The following is a 21,143-nucleotide window of genomic DNA, read 5'->3' on the forward strand; positions in this document are numbered from 1 at the left end:
AATCTTGCTTTCCTTGAATTCTTTAGACTTAGGGGAGGGGCTCTGGTAGAGCATCTGCTTGGCATGCAGAAGGTCCCAGGTTCAATTCCTGGCATCTCCAGTTCAAAGGACCAGGCAGTAGGTAATGTGATTTGGGCTGAGACTTGGAGAGCCATTGCTCATCTGAATAGACTGTACTGACTTTGATGGACTGAGGGTCTGATTCAGTATAAGGCACCTTCATGTGTTTATGTGTTGCTGGAGACTGAACTTGGAACTTTCTGCAAGCAAATCATGTTCTGTGCTGTTTTTTCCTAAGCCAGAGTGGCTTGGAGAAGATGTTTTAATGTCTGCCTTAGTCAAGAACCTTTAAGAGAGAGAAAGGATTACTGTGGAGTAAAGAGTAGGTTGCTGGGACCCTTAGCAGAAATCTAGAATGCAGAGTATCAAAGTGCAGTTATTTATTCATTATTAAAGCTTTTTGCCCGTGTTGGGAGGTGACTTACAGTACATAATGAAAACACCACATAACATTGAAAGTGCCCAAGTCACCTAGCAACCCAATATAATATCTTGACACGATGTCCCAACTGACTTACGGGAACTGTTCATGAGGCTTTCAAAGCAAGAGATGACCAGAGCGTGTTTTCCATAGCTTTCCTCTCCATAACAACCCTGGTCTTTCTTGGTGGCCTCCCATCTGTGTGCTGACCATGGCCAACCCAGTTTAGCTTCCAAATTCTAACAAGCTCAGACTAGTCTTTCCTATTCAGACTGCTACATAATTGAAACATCACATAACAAGACCCCCAAATCTCACAACAACCTAATAAAGCCTAGTATTTGATCTGCTACATCTAATAGTAGAGTGGTTTGCCCTTGCGTGCTAATAATCAAAAATGGCAAAAGTGGCCCATCTACAGACAAAGTTTAGAGCTCTGTATATACTGGAGAGGCCATATCTATCTATCTATCTATCTATCTATCTATCTATCTATCTATCTATCTATCTATCTATCTATCTATCTATCTATCTATCTATCTATCTATCTATCTATCTATCATCTATCTATCATCTATCTATCATCTATCTATCATCTATCTATCTATCTATCTATCTATCTATCTATCTATCTATCTATCTATCTATCTATCTATCTATCATCTATCTATCTATCTATCTATCTATCTATCTATCTATCTATCTATCTATCTATCTTCTTCATCATCATCATCTCCTATCCATCTGATCATCTCTCTCTAATCGTCTGTCAGTTTATCTAATCATCTATCTAATCATCTATCTGTCCTGTCTATCAATCTTTCAACCATCTTCCATCTGTCTATCCATCTATCTGTCTGTCTTAGTAAATATTACACCCTACCCCTGCAAGAGAAACCCTGTCTGGGTGAAGTCTGCATATACACCAGGAATATACAGTATTGAGAGTATCTTTATGTCAGTTAAGGGGGTGAGGGGTGGGGAGGAAGAATGCTCCTGAGACCCTGAAGAAGAGATTTTGGCTGGTGTCTTGGAATTTTCTGATTGCCTCCTCCCTTGAGCTGTGATTCTTTGTGAGTCCTAATTTGTATTAAACTATTTCTAAAAATGCACATGGGACTCAACTCATTTTCATCCATTGCTGGAAATAAGCAAATGCAACTGTTTTCGTACTGAACAAGCGTAGGAATTGCATGCATAAATAATATCACATTTAGTAGTTTCCATGTGAAAAAGAAAACAAAATTGGCTACTTTTGGAAATCATGCAAAGAGAAAATGTACAATTGGTTCCTATTTGCTACTATTATCCACCTAAGAATCTGAAAATATATGCAAGTTTCGTTCCATGCAATTTTCATCATTCTTTCCAGTTCTCATCAGATGAACCACCTGGAACACTCAGTTCAATCAAAACATATCTTTCAATATATACCTTTGCATTTGGAGCCTTTCTGGTAGTTTATGATTACACACAGATTGAATTAAAATCAGTTTATAGAAACAAGCCACTAAACTAAAACAATCTGATGAAAACACAAATGCGGCAACAGAAAGGGGCAGTATGGTAATGAATTCCTTGTGTCATCTCTGTTCAGCAGCCTCAATTGCCATGACCATCTCAAGCTTGTCAGAACTGGGAGTGAAACAAAGTCAGCCCTGGTTAGTACTTGGATGGAAGACTATCAAGAAAGATCAGAGTCGCTACACAGAGGCAGGCAATGGTCAACTGCTTCTGAACGTTTCTTGCCATGAAAACCCCATGAAAGGTCACCATAAGTTGGTGTCAGCTTGACAGCGCTTAATTGTTAGTCTTCTCATCTCCTTGCTGTCTCCAATGGCCCTCTGAAAGACAGTATAAAAGTCTCTGCCACTTTCTATCTCGTAGGACTTGGGAGGCCTGTGGAAGAAGTCTCCTAGTGAGAGTGCCTTCCTTCAGAGAAAGCTTTGCTAAGGGACTACAAAATTAATATGTGCTTTTGTTTATTTTGAGAAACAAAAGGTGTCAGAAGAGGTATGTGCAAATTACTCATAATTCAGGGCTTTTTTTTTTGTAGAACTCCTTTGCATATCAGGCTATATGCACCTGATGTAGCCAATCCTTCAAGAGCTTACAGGGCTTTTATAGGGCCTACTGTAAGCTTTTGGAGGATTGGCTACATCATGGGGGTATGGAGGATTGGCTACATCACTCCCTCGTATGCAAGGGAGTTCCTGCTACAAAAAAGCCCTGCTCATATTCACTATTCAGACTGACTAACATAATCAATGACAAAACATTGTTGGGTTACTACCCAGCTATTGTATGGAAACAAACCCAATTAACAAAGTGCAACAACAAAACATTGTGGGATTAGTACCAAGCTATCGTATAGAAACAAACCCAATTAACAAAGCACAAACTATTTTAATCACCTAAATTATCTTGGGGGGGGGGGAGGGGTCTAGTTTTGACTCGTCGTTTTTAACATTCCAGTCTGTGCTGCCTGCTGTCTGCCCCTCACCCCGAGCTTTATTGTTTGCAGGGTAGACACAGAGAAGAGAGGTCAGAGAATGTCATGCTGCCTGTCTCTTGTGTGCCACAGATGTTCATTTTCAGCTACATGAAGGGAGAAATTGAAATGCACCCAGTGTATGTGACAGAGTGCTTTTGAGGCCAAATGCAAGCATTGTCAGTGCTATTTTTAGAGCGCCGCTCTCCCTACGGTGCTGTTTAAAGATTCAGTTGAGGCTGCTAATAGGTATATTTATATCCGTTCTGTCAACTGCCACAGCATGAATGCTGGTTAGGGATGATAATTCTATTTCTGGAGACTCTACCATGGTTACCATTACCCTGGCTGCTTAAATACATGTTGTACGGCCATATGCATTTCCAAAATACCTGGTTGCATATCAGTGCTGTGCTTTTGCACTTGTCAGCTGTATATGGAAACAGGCTGAAAGCGAAATCTGCTGACCCACTGTTTTTTACCATTGCCGCGCATGCGTGCATCGAAAGTGGCATAAATAAAAGGCTTTGTTACTTTTAGCTGGTAGTTTAAACTTTTTTGCCAAAGGTAGCACGCCATTGTTTTGTTAAACATAGTTTTGATTACTGCAACTAAAAAGGTAAAGATAGTCCCCTGTGCAAGCACCAGTCATTTCCGACTCTGGGGTGATGTCACATCACAATGTTTTCTTGGCAGACTTTTTCCTGGGTGGTTTACCATTGCTTTCCCTAGTCATCTATACTTTCCCTCCAGCAAGCTGGGTGCTCATTTTACCGACCTCGGAAGGATGGAAGGCTGAGTCAACCTTGAGCCGGGTACCTGAACCCAGCTTCTGCTGGGATCGAACTTAGATCGTGAGCAGAGAGCTTGAACTGCAGCACTGCAGCTTTACCACTCTGCGCCAAGGGGCTCCTTAGTGCACCTAGCTGGTAGCTATTCCAGCAGACAGAAAATGAGCCTGGGACGGGCAGTCACTGTAGCTCTATGCCATGAAAACAGTGTTCCTCTGTGCTAACGCTCAATGCGAATATGTTATCCTCGTTCTCTGTTAAAACATTTACTAGACATTCATACGTAAAGGACAAAAGGAGAATGAGAGCAGCATCATAACGGCTGCCATGTCTCCAAGTCCATTTTGGATTGTGCAGAGATCCCACCTGTACACAGCCCACTTCTACACTGATCTCTCTCTCTGTGTATGTGTGTTAAGTGCCATCAAGTTGCTTCTGACTTGTGGCATCCCTATGAATTAATGTCCTCCAAAGCGTTCTTTCCTCAACAACCTTGCTCTGGTCTTGCAAAACTAAGGGGTGTGACTTCCTTTATTGAATCAATCCACTTTCTGTTGGGGCTTCCTCTTTTCCTGCTGCCTTCAGCTTTTCCTAACACCATTGTCTTTTCCGGTGACTTTTGTCTTTACAAAATGAGACCAAAGTACAATAGCCTCAGTGTCGCCATTGTAGCTTCTAGAGAGAATTCAGGCATGCTTTAATCTAGAACCCACTTATTTGTCTGTTTTGATGGTCCAAGGTGCTCGTAGAACTCTTCTGCATCACCACATTTTGAATGAGGCATGACATGTAAACTTAACAAAATAACAAGCATAACATGAGAAGAAGAGGAGATTAGATTTGTACCCTGTGCTTCACTCTTGGGAATACTTGTGGAAGAACTCTATGAAGCTTTCGACGTGTCATAGTATTAAAGAGAACTGTTTTAAAATGATGTATAGATGGTATATGACTCCTAAAAAATTGGCAAAGATGAACAATAAGATGCCAGACAGATGTTGGAAATGTAAAAAACATGAAGGTTCTTTCTACCATATGTGGTGAACTTGTGAAAGAGCAAAAAAGTATTGGCAGATGATTCAGCAAGAAATGTCTAAGATCTTAATAATAATAATAATAATAATAATAAATTTTATTTGTACCCCGCCCTCCCCTGCCGAAGCAGGCTCAGGGCGGCTAACAGTGCGGTGACCAATGGTGCACCAAGCAATAAAACAGTTAATAATATAATAATAATAATAAACTTTTATTTATATCCCGCCCTCCCCGCCAGGGCAGGCTCAGGGCTGCTCACAGGACATGGGATATGAATCTTGGGATATGAATTCAAGAAAATTGCAGAGACTTTTCTGTTGGGATTACAAATGGAAAAATTTCCAAAAGAAGATAGAACTGTAGTTTGGTACTTGCTTTCAGCTGCTAGGACATTATATGCGCAGTTGTGGAAGCAAGAAAAAATATCAGAGAAATGGGATTGGATTATAAAAGTTATGACATGGAGTTAAATGGACAAATTAACAAGAAGACAAATTAAGAGACTATGATTTAGAAGTTTTTAAGACGGAGTGGAAAAAGTATAGAAGATATGTAGAAAAAGTGGAAAATAAAAGGACATTGGACAATTTTTGATAATGATTATGTTTAAAAAAAAAGAATATAAATTTTTGTTTTAATAGTTAAGGGTACCTTTAAATATTTGCATTTTAAGTAAATAATACCGGCGGGGGTCAAGTAACGGGGGGAGGGGTGGGTAGAAAGTAATATATGGGGTAGATAAAAGAAGTTTTTAAAGATGTAAGAAATAGATTTATTACCATATGTTACCAATAAAATTGTTTAACATGACCCTGTGCTTCACTCTCGGTCTCAGAGCAGTTTACAATCTCTTTACCCTTCCCCTCCCTACAACAGACACCCTGTGAGGTAGGTGGGGCTGTGAGAGCTCTTTTGAGAACTGCTTATGAGAGAACTTGTGACTGACTCGAGGTCACACCAGTAGCTGCATGTGGAGGAGTGGGGAATCAAACCCTGTTCTCTCAGATTAGAGTCCGTGCTTTTAACCTAACTGCTGTTAGTTAGTATTCTGGATGGAAAAAGAGATAAGTGGAGAAGCCTCACTTCCTAACAGAAAATAATAACGGACAAACTAATAATGATACGTTCCGATTGATGCCATGTGGGTCCAATTCCTTGAGAATTCAGAAGAATTCTGTGAATATGTCTGTACATTGCACACGTCTTAAAAGTATGTGCGTGAAAGCTACACAACAGTGCCACCCACAGACCTTGTAGGGCTTCTACTTTGAGGAATTCCCCAGGTTTGCAGAAACTTAATGATTGTAAATTAATCGGTTAATTGACAGGGACCCCCAAATCCTTTAGAAGAGACCTCATATTGAGAACAGCTGTGTTTCAGTTACAGGGAAAAATGAGAGGAGGGGAAATGATTCTGCTCAAATCCCTGAGAGTTTACAGAACCTTGGTAGGGAGAGAGATTTCCCCACCTGCCCCATAACTCATTGTGGGTCACTAGGATGTGTGATAGAGAGTTTTAACTCCTGTGTAAGAGGGAGGAAATTCCATACATAGAGGTCAGCAAGGGAGATTTAGATTTAGATTTATTAACAGCGCACCGGCCAGTATAGATTTGGCTGTGGTATATGAGGAAGGAAATGCATCTCATGTACTGTTACACTTACTTACCTATACTGTTGATGTTAAATATATAACAAAAGTTGTAGGGAACAGAATCAATTCCCGTTTATGTAGCTGAGCCTCCAGGGCTCGTCTGCGTTAAATTTCTCATATGGAGCCTTTGGGGCTTACAAGGGATAAGAAATGTACAAATTCACCGAGTTTGTATTTGAAGGTCAAACGGCAATATAGATATCGATTAGACCTTCAGACGCTACAAGGGAACGCATCAGCTGCAAAGGGATGGCAGGATGCATTAGCTCCAAGAGCTGCTTCTCTCTGTGCATCTTCGCTTGAAAACAGCTCCCATAGGAATCAACAGGAGCTATTTCTAGCTGCATATAGCAGGGTGGTGTATTTTGAGTTTTTCTTCTGCCAGTAGTTATAGTACTGGTTAATGGTTAACTAATTGACGCTTAACTGTTACCGCAGACAGGAGGAAGATATGACACCCCTTGCCTATATCCTGTCCTCTATTTGGTTTCCCTTTCTCACAATACAAGAACTCGTGCACATTCAATTAAATTGCTTACCAATTGGATTAGGACTGCTAAAAGGAAGTACTTCTTCATCTAAAGGGTGATTAGCACATGGAATTCAGTGCCAGAGGAGGGGGTGGCAGTTATAAGCATAGCCAGCTTCAAGTGGGGATTGGATAAACGTATGGAACAGAGGTCCATCAGTGGCTATTAGCCACAGGGTACAGGTGGAACTCCCTGTCTGGGGCAGTGATGCTCTGCATTCTTGGTGCTTGGGAGGGGCACAGTGGGAGGGCTTCTAGTAGTCCTGGCCCCACTGATGGACCTCCTGATGGCACTTGGGTTTTTTGGCCATTGTGTGACACAGAGTTTTGGACAGGATGGGCCATTGGCTTGATCCAGCATGGCTTCTCTTTTGTTCTTATTTGGGACAGGGCGTGAGGAAGCCAAAAGAAGCAGCAGCAGAACAGTAGCAGAGCCACCCCGCCCTAGCCCCCGCCAGCTGTCTGTCTTTCCCTGGTGGAAGTGGAGAACAGCAGTATACCTGAAGAAGGGAGGAGAGAGTCGCGCTGCTCCTTGCTGCCTGGGTGATCACCTAGCATCTTTAGTGGTTGGTAGCAGCTTTTGCTGCCACCCGCCTTCATTGGCCACTTGCTGTGTTGTAGGCAGAGCCTCCAGGAACCCTGCTGGTGGTAGTGGTGATGGGGGATGACTTCCTGGAGCCTGGTGGCTCTGTCTGGGGAGGGGCAGTCCTGAGTTTGCTACAGAGTGGCTACCACGAAGGTGGTTTGCATGAGACTGGGAGGGGCTTCCCTCCTGCTTCCGCTGCTTCCCCCTTCAGCTCAATGTCTCAGAGGTTCTCAAAGTAGCAGCACTTCCTTCTGCTTCTCTCCTGCTCTCATCCAGCTATGAGTGAGCAGAGAGGTGTGGTGTGCAAAAGCACAGACAATGCTCCTCTATTTTGGGGGGAGATTTAAATTCCCACATTCATTTTTTAAAGCACAGGTTTTTCTGCAGTCCCCAGAGAAAGGTTTCCCCTGCATTTGAAGGAAAGTCTTTGTGCGAAAGTGGCCTCAATCTGTGGTTTTAAGTATCTTCAAATTGGGCCATATTTAGGGTTGCCAGGTCCGACTCAGGAAGTTTCTGGGGACTTTGGGGGTGGAGCCAGGTTGTGACAAACATGACCTTTTGTGAGTGCACACGAAAGCTTATACCTTCAGTAAAACTTTGTGGGTCTTCAAGGAGCCACTAGACTCAAACTTTGTTCTGTTTCTTGATCACAAAGGTAATTATCTCAGGGAAGAAGCAGGGCTTTTTTTTTGTAGCAGGAACTCCTTTGCATATTAGGCCACACACCCCCTGATGTAGCCAATCCTCCAAGAGCTTACAGTTGGCCCTGTAAGAAGAACCCTGTAAGCTCTTGGAGGATTGGCTACATAGGAGGAGTGTATGCTAATATGCAAAGGAGTTCCTGCTACCAAAAAAGCCCTGGGAAGAAGCGTTGTGCAAAGGGAGCAGGCAGATAGACCACAATTTACCACTTACCTGAAATATTCACTAGTCCAGGAACAGTTGAAGGAAATAGCAGGGTTTAACTGTGTGTAGGGAACACCTTTCATCCAAGAGAAGTAATTTAAGGTTGGGGTGGGATTTGAGTAACAGGGTATCGTTTTTAAATCCCCGCAACCACAGTGCAGCCAAAGCATGACAGCAGCTTGGTTTAACAGAGATCTAAAAAGTATAATGAAACACACAGAAAAGTATAATGAAGCACATGATTTCCAATATAACACACATCTGTGACAAGCAGTAACATTGCCTTTGAAATTACATTATGTAGGCACGGACAGCTCATTAAATTGCTCTACACCCAGTGTCATGTGTGAAAGACATATAATTTGTAGACAGCGTTTTCTGCAGTCCGGCTGGCGTCAGCTGAGACAGTGAAAAATTGGTTTATAATCAAAATAAGTTAATACTTTAGAGCTAATTACCCTTCAAAGAACTCAAGGAAAGATTTTCATGCGTTCAGGGCAAGGGGGAAGCATGTTTCCCCCCCTAAATAATAGCAAATGAAAATATTTGAATAATCAGACTGCGTTTTCTTTCAGATATTGTCTGCTAGGTGAACATTTTTAGTGTTTTTTAAAAATATCAACACTATTGTAGTTCTCCTGAAAACAGAGAGCTGTAGTTAACATTGACATGGTGGTAGAAGGTGTTGTCAAGTCCTTGACAGTGTTTGGCAACCCCAAGGCTTTTTTTTGTTTGTAGCAGGAACTCCTTTGCATATTAGGCTACACCTCCCTGATGTAGCCAATCCTCCAAGAGCTTACAGGGCCTACTGTAAGCTCTTGGAGGATTGGCCACATCAGGGGGGGTGTAACCTAATATGCAAAGGAGTTCCTGCTACAAAAAAAAGCCCTGGGCAACCCCGTAGCGTTTTCAAGGCAAGAGACAAATAGAGGTGGTTTGCTTGTTTCTGCTTGTATCTCTTGTTGATCTCCCATTCAGGTGCTAAGCAGTGTGTCTCTGCTTCGCCTCTGAGATCTGACAAGATTAAACTCACCTGGGTCGTTAGTGTTAGGGCAAAATATATATGCCCTGTCTCTTAAATGGCACTGAAGTAAGATTTCCCCCAACCAGCCTACAGTTGCCAGGTCTGACTCAGAAAATATCTAGGAACTTCGGGGGTGGAGCCAGGAGCAAGGTTGTTACAAGCACGATTGAACTCTGGCCATCGCATTTAAAGGGACTATGCTCTTTTTAAATGTCTGCCCTTCATTGGAAATAATGGAGGATGAGGCACCTTCCTTTAGGACTCATCAAATTGGACTCCTTGGTCCAGTCTTTTTGAAACATTGGAGGAGGGGGTTGAGGAGAGGCACCAGATGCTATGCCTCTACCTCAAAAAACAACCCCTTCTCAGAGCCCCAGATATCCATGGATTGATACCCTGTGGGAACCGTACCATATATGTATGTATACATGTACCAAGGGAAGGGACGGTGGCTCAGTGGTAGAGCATCTGCTTGGAAAGCAGAAGGTCCCAGGTTCAATCCCTGGCATCTCCAAAAAAGGGTCCAGGCAAATAGGTGTGAAAAACCTCCGCTTGAGACCCTGGAGAGCCACTGCCAGTCTGAGTAGACAATACTGACTTTGATGGACCAAGGGTCTGATTCAGTATAAGGCAGCTTCATATGTTCATATAAATCACTGGCCACCATTTGTATCATTATGCATCTCTCTTTGTCTTGACACTAAGGTTAGTAAATGCAGCTTACCCTGTGCTGCCCTCTTTAGTTCTGTCCCCGCTTCCAGTGGCTTCTTCAGCTCTTGTGTTCTCTTCCCGCACTCTACGTCTCTGGGCAACTTCTGTGGTAAAGGAGAAGAGCTTACAGGCCCTCCTGTTTCCCTCTCCTTCCTTGCTTCATACTCAGTGGAAATACCGTAGTTGTCTACCTATGGGTGGGCGGTAAAAGACTGGCTGAGGTCCTGATGCTAAATATGCTTACTTGAAAGTAAGCCTGCATTAAGTTCCTCCTCGGCCTCTAGGAGCCGCACAACATATGTGAAAGAGCCACATGTGGCTCCCAGGCTGCAGTTTGGCCACCCCTCCTCTATGCAGAGATCTCGGTGTTGTGAAGGATTTTAGCATATCCATTTGCTTTGCGTGGTGATTTTTTGTGTGCAGGGATTTTTTTTTTTTAAAGAGCCTTTAGCCATGTGAGGCCCTGCCCACACCATAAAACCCACATGTTTTCTACCTCCTCCGCTGCCTGTAAGAATTAAGCCTCAACGCAACATGAGAGTATGGAGAAAGACAATTATGCTGCAGGCTTTTTCTGACTGCCCCAGGGTTAGCATCACTAAACATTATGCTCACAATCAAATTTGAGGGAGTGATCGCTTCTGAAAATCCCATGTACCTTTTCTGACTGACAGGCAGTCAGCGTTTGCTATCGGAATTGCTGCCTGCCTCTAGTTTGGGGGCTTTTTTAAAAATTGTGTTTTCTAGCTTGGCTTTCAGTTACCTTTTTTTTTTTTTTATGCATATCAAATTGCTTTGTTGACATTTAAAGCTCTTGACTAATTTATTGATGCATATCTTGGTGGCCTCCTAATTCCTTCTGCCATGCTGTTGGGATCTAGGGTCTTGTAATGCTCTTGTTTTGATGACCCCTAGACATTTGAAATTACAGAGCAGAAGGAATATAATTACCCATTTGGAACGTAGCCAGGGCCACTGGGGTTAATGCCTCTTCTTCTCTGGCAAGAAGTCATTGAGGAGATTTTAATGACAGCGGCGGGACTCTAGTTTTCTGTACCATGGGGAAGAGGACTCTAAATGCAACATCGCTGTACCCCTTTCAGTGTGGACTTTCAGTGTCCAACTTTCTCAGGCACCGGTGCTTGTATTTCAGTTTTTTTCTCTAGTCAGTCCTAACGCTCCTTCCTCATTCTCCGCATTTATTATTTGCTTATTATTACATTAATAATATATCCCATCCTTTCCACAAGTTGACTCAGGGCAGCTAACACTCTTACAATGGCGTCAGATGCAAGTACATCAGTTAAAACCTTAAAGACATTTAAAAAATATTGGTGTTATATGTCAGAATACTATAGGCCTTGCTGAAATCTGTTAGATCTCCACATTGTTGCATATCTTTTTTTTTTGCTTCCAACCAGGGCGTTTTTGGTCAAAAAAGCCCAGCAGGAACTAATTTTATTAGGCCACACCCCCTATTGCCAAACCAACTGGAATTGCATTCCTGTGCATTTGTGCTAAAAAAAGAGCACTGCTTCCAACTCTTTTCCTGTCATTTTCATGTATTGCAGGAGTCCCCTGTGAGCACCTTTGCAGTTCTAATACATGGTAGGGACAATCACAAAATGGATGTCATGGGAGTTGGATGTTTCCCCCAAAAGGCTACGCAAGATGTGGAGCCAACCACAGAATTGGAGGAAGCAATATGATGCATTGATAGTGACTCTTCAACGTTTCCAGCAGAAGCCCTGTTTAATAAGACGCCTTTTAATCTGCCCAGCCAATCAGAAGCCCAAATGGCTTTTTAATTTATTTTTTATTTAATTCATTTAGACCCCACCTTTCTCCCTTGTGGGTTCCCAGAGTGCTTTACATCATTCTCCTCTCCTTTATTTTATCCTCACAACAATTCTATGAGATAGGTTAGGCAGTGTCACCCAGGGAGCTTCCATGGCATAAGTGGAGATTCAAACATGGGTCTCCCAAACACTAATCTAACCATGACACCATACTTGGCTCTCAAAAGCCCCACTTGGTCCTTCTCACTTTCCAAAAACACTTGGTGGATGCCAGTAAAGGACAGTATGGACAGTATGGTGTAGCAGGCACAATGTTGGGGACTTCTGATGTCTAGAGTGTGTATTGATTGTGTTCTCAACATCTGTTACGACTTGGGGGTTTGGTTGGCCTACAGATCATTGTGGCAGAAGAAGGGCAATTATCTCACTCAAGCCTACCTCTTTGTTTGCCCTCTGGACACTGCTGTGTGCTCAGAAGATGACATGGTTAGTGGAGGGGAAAGAGAACTTTGGATCTGCCTCCCTGGAAGTTTGATTGTTACTGACTCAATTTCACTGACAGCAGCTGCTTCCGGTTGGCTAGCCTTTTTTAAAAAAACACAACCTTCTTGTTGAAGGCTGTGCCTTTGGGAGATGACAGAGGGTTTCCATGGGCCTCCAGTGGGAATGTATTAATGCTGTGATATCTAATATTGGGATCCATTATCGTGAGAAACCAGGAAATGGGTTCTTTTTTCTCTATGTGTGTGGGGTGGGGTGAAGACGGTGCCTGATGGGTATTGACTGCCTGATGTATATTAGATCTTTAATTCCAGGGTGAGGGTTTCTGGGGTCTGGAGGTACAGCAGTAGGGGTTGTGTTGGGAAACATATTGTTGACTGTAGCCTAGGAAATGTGGATGGAGTGGCTTTGCTCCATTTTGACTTTGGTGGCATTCAATGCTAGTTGTATGGAATCTAGAAACTCTGCAATTTTGTCTTTGTTGAATGAAGAATGGGTAGGATCTAGCTTGCGTGACCAAAACCTGGACGGATAAATCTGATATTAGCAGATGTCAGACAGAAATTCAGATGCAGAAGTTTATCTTTAGGGTGGGACTGTGGCTAAGTGATAGAGCACCTGCTTGTCATGCAGAAGGTCCCAGGTTCAATCCCTGGCATCTCCCGTTAAAAGGACCAGGCAGTAGATGATGTGAAAGACCTCTGCTGGAAGCTCTGGAGAGCTGCTGCCATTCTGAGTAGACAATACCAACCTAGGACTTATGTTCTGAGTCAGTATAAGGCAGGTTTGTGTGTTTGTGTGTATCTTGCTGACTCCAAATATATGTGTTCTCGGTGTGTGCATTGAGACTAGCAGGCAAGGGGAAGTGCTGTCAAATGCTAACTTTAGTGTTGGGAAGGTAGAATATATAATTGTTACAATAAGTACCACAGAATTCTCTGGTAAAGACTATAGAGATTACTGGTGACACTGTCCTTCCCTTTCTTTGTTGGGTGCAGTGACAGGAAACTGCTTGCTGCCATTTGACATAAATAAGAGAAGCCATGTTGGATCAGGCCAATGGCCCATCCAGTCCAATGCTTTTTGTCACACAGTGGCCAAAACCCAGATGCCATCTGGAGGTCCACCAGTGGAGGCAGAACTCCAGAAGCCCTCCCACTGTTTCCCCCTAAGCACCAATAATACAAAGCATCACTGCCTCAGACATAAGAACATAAGAGAAGCCATGTTGGATCAGGCCAGTGGCCCATCCAGTCCAACACATAGCGGCCAAAACCCAGGCAACCTTACACCACTTCACTGCTGAGCTCCCTCCTCTCCCTAAACTCCAGCCTCCCCAGACCCAGCTCTCAAATCTCTTGCAATCTCCCAAGCCAGAGTTAGCAAACCCAACAAGTTGTGATGCAAGTGGTTATTTCTTTATTTAAAACATTTTGAATGCACCCGTTCACCCAATTTGGGACCTCAAAATAGCAAACAGTTGTTTAAAATTAAAACCAACTACCCATTCAACTTTTTTTTTATTAGACCCTTGGTCCCTTGAAGACAGTATTGTCTAATCTGACTGGCAACAGCTCTCCAGGTTCTCAGGCAGAGGTCTTTCATACCACCTCATTCCTGATTGTTTTCACTGGAAATGCTGAACCTGAATGCACTGGAAATGATGAACCTGAGAACTTGCACATGTAGAAGAAGAAGACTGCAGTTATATACCCCGCCTGTGTCTCTGAATCAGAGCGGCTTACAATCTCCTGTATCTTCTCTCCCCCACAACAGACACGCTGTGAGGTGGGTGGGGCTGAGAGGGGTCTCACAGCAGCTGCCCTTTCAAGGACAACTCCTGTGAGAGCTATGGCTAACCCAAGCCATTCCAGCAGCTGTAAGTGGAGGAGTGGGGAATCAAACCTGGTTCTCCCAGATAAGAGTCTGCACACTTAACCACTACACCAAACTGTCTCTTTGTAAAGGTGTACTGTGTGGATCCTGTGATTGTAATTCAGCACAAGATGTGAACATCTTGATTTGCCATACCGAAGGACTACCAGAAAAAGTGTGTGGGACTAATAATGTGTTCCCTTTTTTGTTGTTCTAAAATATGATTGTTTGTCTGTGTCTTTGTATAAAATAACAGGTGCATTATTTACAGATGAAAACCAGCAAGGAAATACAGTCCTAAAGCTATATAATTCTAAGAACTCCCCGATTTATTGATATCTAGTTGTTTGTTCCCTTGAGTTATGCTGAAGAGAGACTTTTTAAAAAATAATAAAAGCAAACTTTTCATACCGGTCCCTATTCTTTGTTCCTGCCGCTCTCCTGAATGTGGTGCTGCTGTCTTGCATATAGCTATGTATTAACTTAATACCATAAATGACTTTAGTGTCCTGTAAATATTTGATTTCTTGCTGCGCTAATATTGAATGGAATGCACCAATGCGATTCTGGATGGGGTGGGGGTTAGAATAGGAGTGCACTTTGGGTCTTGTTGGGGGAACCAGGTTCCTGTAAATGTCACATTCAGTCTTCAAATGCTGTCTCCTGCATCCCTTTTCCTCTGTGGTGCCTTCAGTTTTATTTAGGAGAACGGGGTATTGATGTCCCCCCCCCCCCCCCCGGGAAATATTTAGGATTTGAGTTTGAAGGATAAAGATAATTATTTCTGTATAACAGAAATGACTTTACTGTTTTCAAACAGCACTAAAGAATAGAGGAGAACGAAACATATAGCCTCAATATCATGGAAATACAGGGGAAAATTTTTTAAAAAGAAAATATAGAAAAAAACTAAGCTGGGGAAAATGTGAGCATTAATAATTTAATAAGTATGAATATACTGCTTATGCTCTTGACGGTTCATGAAGAGCATTTTTTAATTTTCTCAGCTTTTGGGGTTGTTTGGGCTGTGTTTGTGTTTCTAACTGCAAATTTCGTCAAGCTGATGAATTTAAAGTGATGTCATATAAAGCCCCCCTGTCTTGTAAGCAGATGGACTACAGCGTGTGTGGCTAATATAGTTGTTGGCAGTGAGGCATATTGTCTCAGTGTGTCTTTAATGTTGTTTTCCCAACCATTATGAAAAAAATAACCTTTTTGTGACGTCTTTGCTTTTCTTGTGTGTTATGCTGCAAAAGTTCAGTAGCATGAATTCTACTTCTGCACATTTATGAGATTCCAGAAAGTATGGTCCAATTTTTTTTCCCCTTTTCATTGACAGACTTACTCAAGATATAGATTTCACTCAGACCTTTGAAAGACAGGCACAACCAGAGAATTAAACTGTGGCGATAGCTGTTTATGCATCAGGGTTGCCAGCTCTAGGAAATACCTGGATATTTGGGGGTGGAGTCTAGGGAGGGTGGGCTTGTGGAGAGGAGGACCTCAGTGGGGGTGTATTGCTATAGAATCTCACCTCCCCTTTCTCCAGGTGGGGGGACTGATTTCTGCCTGGAGATCACACCATCTCTCCAGCATTACCATCGCTTATTAACTATAGTTACAGACCATAAAGGTAAAGGTAGTCCCCTGTGCAAGCGCCAGTTGTTTCCGACTCTGGGGTGATGCTGCATCACGTTTTCACGGCAGACTTTTTACGGGGTGGTTTGCCATTGCCTTCCGCAGTCATCTACACTTCCCCCCGCCCCCCCACAGCAAGCTGGGTACTCATTTTACCGACCTTGGAAGGATGGAAGGCTGAGATCGATTTCACACTTACCTTACGCTGCTCTCATGTTTGTCTTCTCAGCGCGGCTTTCTTCCAATTTTCCACTATCTGCCCCGGGGTTGCAGCAAAGATCATCATTTTTGCACAGCAGACAGAAACCTCGAAACCAGTTTCTGTTTGCTGCGTGAAAACGCCAATCCTTGCTGCAGCCTCGGGGCAGATAGTGGAGAATCGAAAGAAAGCTGAGCTGAGAAGATAATTGTGAAAGTGGTGTAAGGTGAGTGCAAAATCGATCAGTCAACCTTGAACCAACTACCTGAACCAAGCTTCCACCGGGATCAAACTTAGGTCGTGAGCAGAGAGCTTTGGCTGCAGTACTGCAGCTTTACCACTCTGTGCCATGGAGCATGTTGCAAATGTATTGTAACTATGCCACCATCTACAATTTGGTTTACAATTTGCGTATTGCTTGATATACCGCTATTTTATTTGTGTTAACTATATAATTTAAATTGTTATTTTAAAATGATGTTATCTGCCCTGAGCCCATTCTTGGGAAAGAGTGGAATACAAATCAACTGACTAAATAAATAAATCTGGGATATTTCCAGTCACCAGCTGGAGGTGGGCGGCCTTATGCATTCCTGTCTCTGCCTGCTTGAGGATTTTAAAGAGCCGCCTGTCAAAATTACAGGTGTCCACAAAAGCCAGCATGGCCCCATGTTTTCTGCAAGTCCACTCTCATCTGGTTCATCAGTAGAGGGGGGAAAGTTGCACGTGAAGCTCTTAGCTCAGCTTTTTGTTCTTCCATAAAAATAACGTCAGGAATATCCTAAAGTGCAACACATTCATAGCCAAGGCCTGTGTTTTGTCACGTCCAAATACATGTTTTGGAAAAAGCATTACTTGACTCTACTTACCATAAGCCTACTATCTTTCTGATTTATGGTATATTTCCATAGCAGACCTTGGTGCTAAAGAGGTTATTCATCTTTACTTTAGAGGTTCAGAAAGTGTTTCATTTTATCCTAGTCAGTCTTATTTTGAGAGAAGAACCAGCCTGCATTGCTGGTAGAGCTTCTAGTATACATTCTGTTAATGTGAAATGAGAGTGTGAGTAATGCTTAGCCCAAAACTGTATCTATAAGTGTTTCTTAACCATATTTATTGTTATTCAGATAGACAGATAGATAGATACTGTAGATAGATATTGTAGAGAGCGAGAGCGAGAGAGAGTTATTTTCTGGGGGGCAAATTCTTTCCCCCTTTTATTTCTTGTCTTGGTTTATTCCCCCCACCTCAAGAAAAAAGGACTTTGGTTCAAGCCATTTTCTAACTCTTTGGCAAGTCACAGAATCAATAATGCATTTATAACATTTTTGGGGGGGTGGGGGAGAAGAAACTAAAGAAAATCCTCAGATCTTTAATAAATACCATAGTACTGTAGAATACATTGTGAGAGTTAATGCTTAGCTTGTCTGACATTTGTTGGGTTAACTTTGTTTTGCCAACATATTTTTTTTCTTGCTTTGTTCACCATCATGATCCAAATTACAAAGCGGAATCCCCAGAAGTTGGAAAGCTGGCTTTGCAACTGTGCAGTTCCTGTATACCTGATTACTTGGCTTGCTTCACGTTCTGAGAAACAACTCACTGTTTGAGTATTTCCTCCTGAATTTTTATTCAATTCTAAAAGACAGAGCTGACTCAGTGTACTCTTTCATAAGCTTTTGAAATGGTTCATATTGTGAGACCAAACTGCAATAGTTTTGGAATTTTATAGCTTCAACTTGTCTGTCCTTGCACGTCTTCCACAAAACCCTTGCCTGCCGTGGAGGATTCTAGCGAGTGTCCAGGGGCATTAGAGGCTGCTGGCCTGTGCTGGTCTTTGTAGGAGTACAGATCCAGACTTATATCCCTTTGACCTGTCTCTATATCATACTTGACATTAAAGGCCTATAAGTTCCTGACTTCAGTCCGTCTTCAAGCTAGAAGCTGTTAGCTAGCTCTGTTTGAGGAAAGGCTTATCAAATGCTAGAAGCTTCTGTCAAGTCCACAAGGTCTCTTGTCTGTTACAATAAAGTTTACTTAAGGTGGAGTTTGTAACAAGTAGAAAAGATCGGACAGTCTGAGGAAGAGAGAACCTTCCTTCCTTCCTCAATGCTACTTAAAGGAGGAAATGGGACCTTTTGCTTGGAAACCTTTCAGTTTAGACCAGGGTTTCCCAACCTTTTCGAAACTGCAAGTGCTGAATTCTGGCGTAGGACATTAGGCATAGGCAGAAAATGGCTGCCACACCAGGCACAGTCAACTACAAAATGGCTACAGAAGGAGGCGGAGCCACGCACATAGAGGAGGCCTAAGAGCAGGGGAGAAGAGGGGTAATTTAAAAAATGCACTGGGGAAGAGGAGTGAGAGAGAATAGAATTAACGCTTGTGGCAGCTGCTGCTGAAGCAATGTTACTTTAATCTGTCCAACCAATCCGATCTCTAGCGGCTAGTCAGAAGAACTACTGGGCAGGAGATCCACCTGGCCCCACCCACTTTGGGCACCAGGGAAGGTGATGTGGTGGGTTCCATGGCACCCATGGACACCATGTTGGGAACTCCTGACCTGGATGTTGTTACTGATAGTACTAGTTAAGCCTGTTAATTATTTAATTTTTGTGATCTGTTTCAAAACCTGGATGCAAACCTGGGGTGAGTTTCCTGTCCTGGTACCCAGTTCCACTTTTTTTTTTGGCAGGATGCATAGCAAACGGACCTTTTGGGACACTCATCTCTACAGTAGTAAGCAGTCCCTGCAGTCAATTACAATTTGCTTTCTGTAAATAAGGAAGTACCTGGGGTCAAAAACAACTCCAGAAATCTGTGCATTTTTTGCCTTTGGACTCCTTTTTAATATCAAGCCCATATTGAGGTAAAAAAAAAAAATACCCCGTAAGTTAATTAAGAAAACACTGATCCTGGAAACCACTTTTTAAGTGTTCTGAGAGATATAACCCCTCAGGAGAGCCTGATGATGTGAGAACATAAGAAAAGTTACGTTGGATTGGGACAGTGGCCCACCCAGTCCAACACTCTGTATCACACAGTGCCCAAAACCCAAGTGTCACCAGGAGGTCCACCAGTGGGGCCAAGGACTCCAGAAGCCTACTCACTGTTGCCCCCCACCCCCGCCAGCATCAAGAATACAGAGCATCACTGCCCTGGACATCGTGTTCCATCTATAAATTATGGCTAATAGCTATTGATAAGACTTCTGCTCCATGTGTTTATCCAGCCCCCTCTTGAAGCTGTCTGTGCTTGTAGCCACCATCACTTTGTGTGGTAGGGAAGCCCACATGCTAGTGACTCTTAGGGTGAAGACGGGCTTCCTTTTATCTGTTCTAAGCTTACTGCTCATTAACCTTTGAGGGAGAACCAGTTTGGTATAGCGGTTAAGTGCACAAATCCTTATCTGGGAGAACTGGGTTTGATTCCCCAATCCTCCTCCACATGCACCTGCTGATGTGACCTTGTGTCAGTCAGAAATTCTCAGAGCTGTTCCCCTCAAGAGCAGTTTCTGTCAGATTTCTCAGTCCCACCTGCCTCACAGGGTGTCTGTTGTGGGGAGGGTAAAGGTGATTGTAAGCTGCTCTGAGACTCCTTCAGGTAGCGAAGGACTGGGTATAAATCCAATCTCTTCTTCTTTAAAAAAAAAATCTTCATTGTGTTCCCATGAGTTCTTGTATTGAGAGAAAGGGAGAAAAGCACTCCTTTCTCTGCCTACTCTATTTTTGTAAACCTCTATTATGTCATCCCTTAGTCATCATTTCTCCAACCTTAAAGAGCCTTAACCTCTTTAACCTTTCTTCATAGGGAAGGTGTTGCATCCTCTTAATCATTTTCATTTGCCCTTTTCTGTACTTTTCCCAATGCTATAATACCTTTTTTTGAGGTGTAGTGACCAAAACTGGTCCTGATAACTTGCAAAAATTGCCATGTTTGCTCTTGCCTTATGGTGTCTAGAATATTTATTTCTTCATAAAGAGAGGAACATTTGTGGGGAAGAAAATACCTCCAAGGTTTTTAAAAAGGTAGAAATTGTTAATTTTAGATATTTTAGATGCTTTCCTTTAAAATTCATGAACATTTGTTATTTACTGCCCACCAGCTATATGTAACTCTGCTCACTGTACACCATTCCATTGTCCGATGAAGTATGCATGCATACAAAAGCTTACATTCTGAATAAAACTTGGTTGGTCTTAAAGGTGCTACTGGACTCCAACTTTGTTCTATTGCTTCAGACCAACACGGCTAGCCACCTGGATCTATCTGCAACTAAAATAATTCTCCAACAGTTGCAGTGGCATAAAGCTTGTTAATTAGGGGCAGAAGAAACATCACAAAATAGTGATATTTCTCAAAATTTCTTCGGGCAGGCTCAGTACTCCCAAATATGGTGCTAGCAGGACCATCTGATACATTTCCTGGTGCTCATTTACTTCACAGGTCTTATGGATAAAACTGTTTGAGTTAGAGTTGCTAGGTCCAACTCAGGAAATATCTGGGGTCTTTGGAGGTGGAGCAAGGAACAAAAGTCGTAACAAGCATGACAGAACTGATGGGAGTGCTGGCCATCACTTTTAAAGGGACTGCGTTCCTTTAAAGTGCCTTTCTTCCTTTGGAAATAGTGGAGGGTGGGGCACCTTCTTTTAGGGCTCATAGAATTAGACCCACTGGTCCAATCTTTTTGAAACTTGATTTTTTTTTGGGGGGGGGAGGACACCAGCTATGCTGAAAATTTGATGCCTCTACCTCAAAAAACAGCCCCCCCCCCCAAAGCCCCAGATACCCAAAGATTGATTCTCCAATATACCCTATGGGTATAGTCTCCAAAGGCCCAGTAGACACCCCCTTTGCTTTCTGGTAAACCTGAAGTGGTGGGAGGGCCTCCAAGCCAGGAGATCCCCTGCTCCCAACTGGGGAC

General features: G+C 42.8%; 1 protein-coding gene and 1 non-coding gene across 2 annotated transcripts in view; both read left to right on the plus strand.

Moving 5' to 3' along the window:
• Positions 1-21,143, plus strand: part of TRAPPC9 (trafficking protein particle complex subunit 9) — a 567,308-nt gene that overhangs the window by 101,227 nt on the left and 444,938 nt on the right.
• On the plus strand, positions 9,944-10,010 carry TRNAS-GGA (transfer RNA serine (anticodon GGA)). Its single transcript has one exon. It is a non-coding gene; the product is annotated as a tRNA-Ser (tRNA).

This window comes from Heteronotia binoei, chromosome 7, assembly GCF_032191835.1.
Source record: "Heteronotia binoei isolate CCM8104 ecotype False Entrance Well chromosome 7, APGP_CSIRO_Hbin_v1, whole genome shotgun sequence".
NCBI classification, from domain to species: domain Eukaryota; kingdom Metazoa; phylum Chordata; class Lepidosauria; order Squamata; family Gekkonidae; genus Heteronotia; species Heteronotia binoei.